This window comes from Thunnus albacares, chromosome 8 (genome assembly GCF_914725855.1).
Source record: "Thunnus albacares chromosome 8, fThuAlb1.1, whole genome shotgun sequence".
Lineage (NCBI taxonomy): Eukaryota > Metazoa > Chordata > Actinopteri > Scombriformes > Scombridae > Thunnus > Thunnus albacares.
In genome coordinates, this window is record NC_058113.1 from 15,712,045 (window position 1) to 15,714,436 (window position 2,392).

At 39.6% G+C, this 2,392-nt stretch overlaps 1 pseudogene; it reads left to right on the plus strand.

Moving 5' to 3' along the window:
* The first annotated feature begins 201 nt into the window (after positions 1 to 201).
* LOC122987257 lies at positions 202 to 1,788 on the plus strand (annotated as a pseudogene).
* The last annotated feature ends 604 nt before the right edge of the window (positions 1,789 to 2,392 follow it).

Sequence of the window (2,392 nt, forward strand, 5' to 3'; positions counted from 1 at the left end):
TCAGGACTATCTCTTTATGTCAGCGTTGAGCAATGCAAATGGAAAAAAGCACTGCCATATCAGTTGTTGCAACACCTACTGCTTTTTTTCCAGGAAGTTGATTGCTGATAAGCAATATGAATAAGCAGAACATTAAAACAAGTAAAATAATACTGGTAAAGTTATTTTTGGTGTATATCTAAGCTGTATGGATGAGGTAAGATGGCACATTTGCCATGGCACAATCTTACTCTGGCACAGACCATCTTTAACTCCATGAGTTACAGCACACCCACACACCAAGTCTTACTCAACATCCACAAGTGCGAATGTCAGTTAGTTAGACGGCCGTCATATCCAGTATATGATTGTATAATAAACCTGTTGTGAAAAATAAAAAACTAACATTGTCATAGTTGCACTGATGCCACCGGTAGTGACTAAACTAAACTCATGAACATTGAGCAGTAAAAAAAAAAAAAAAAAGAGCATAAAAGAAATAAACACTGAAATCACACAGACAAAGAGAAATCCCAAATGGCAGTGTTTGCAATTCAAATGATTCAAATGATCTTCATCTGACTGTCTTTGGCGGGGCAGGTATGGTACAGAAATGATATTGAAAGTCTGATTATGGTGCATCAAGTTACTATGACCTACACTAGATGTCAATACACTAATAACATCATTTTCTTTGTTTTTGTGTCATCTTTATTCAATTAGTATTTTAAACATCTACAGTCGCCCTGAAAGAAGACAACAAGATTGTTGGAGGGTATGAGTGCCTGAAAAACTCTGTGCCCTACCAAGCGTCTCTTTTCGACGGATACAACTTCTGTGGGGGATTCTTCTGTCTAGTGAGTGGATACTCTCTGCTGCACACTGCAAATCAAAGTAAGAAAGATGATCACTAACCCCTGAAACTCTAGCAGCCGATTAAATTCATATTGTGTTTGAAAACGAAAAGTCTTTTCATGACTTTATATAAATGTGATTCTCTCTCCTGAAGATAAGTCTTGTCGAGGGAGCAGCAAGCAGCATAAGTAACTTTTAAGATGGGTTTAATCCTTCCAGGTCAAATGTGGAAGTACGGCTGGGAGAGCACGACATCTGGGAGCCTGAGGGGACTGAACAGCACATTATGTCTGCCAAGTTTATTTGCCACCCTGACTACAACTCCCGAACACAGGATAACGATATGCTGATCAAGCTGAGTCAACCTGCCATTCTGAACAGCTACGTCCGCCCTGCTACACTTCCCTCAAAGTCTGCCAGTGGTGGGACAATGTGCCAAATCTCTGGATGGGGAGTCTTCATCCTAGCAATGAGGGCTGTGAGTTATGTGTAGTAAAACAGTTGTAAAGTTCAGACAGAAAAAGTATCAGACTGTTTGAGAATGTTCCAAACTGAGCTGTTTTAAAGTTGATTTGCCAATACTAATACTCTTTTTCTTATACCATCTATAGTGAGGTACCCTCATAAATTGCAGTGCCTGGATGGCCCTCTCCTCAGTGATGATACATGCTTTAATGCATACCCTTTACAAATCACTGAAAACATGATCTGTGCTGGCTTTCTGGAAGGAGGGAGGGACTCCTGTCAGGTAATATAGATATCACATCTTGATGTGAAGGATGCATCCATGAAAATGAACTGCATCTCTTTCATCCTCAGGGTGACTCCGGGGGTCCCATGTTGTGTGATGTGTGTACAGTGTGGTTTATCAGTGTGTCAATAGAATAAGAATCTACAAATATTGTACTTCTTCCCACACTCATACAGCAGTGATTCTTCTACAAGAAGCTAAAGGTCTCACCCAGACTTTACATTAAATTGGCTGACAGGTGTTTTGCTCAGCATGTGTCTAAAGCGAGTGTGTCATTAGTATGTGTGTTTAAAATGCTGCTTGTGCTCAGTGCCATAATTCATAACTTTGGTAAGCATGACTGTAAATCATACTGGCAAGTATTTAAGAGTGTAACAGATCTAGCTGCCTCTCGTGCTTGAAACTTATTTTATTGTACTAACAGAATAGCCTAACAGCAACTCTGACTCAGAGTGGCTTTACAATGAATGGGCAGAAAACTATTTTGCTCACAAACTCCTCAGTAGAACGCAGAACAGTTGAGGATCAAACGTGACATTGTCAATGTACTGTCCAACAGTGAATTACAAATGCAAAAAAATGCTGCTACACTGCTCTCTGTGGGTTTGAAACTGTAAAGCATGTTGCATACTCTAGCCAGACTTTATAATCATTGAGCAATGCTACAAATTTGGTAATTATCTGGCTGGCTGTCCAGTAACTGGTGACTAAGTGGTAGTTTATTAAAAGTATCTTAGATTACAATTGGAGTCCCATAGTGTATTGATTTGGCCTGAACTTTCATGTTAGTGCAGTTTGTTTTTTGAG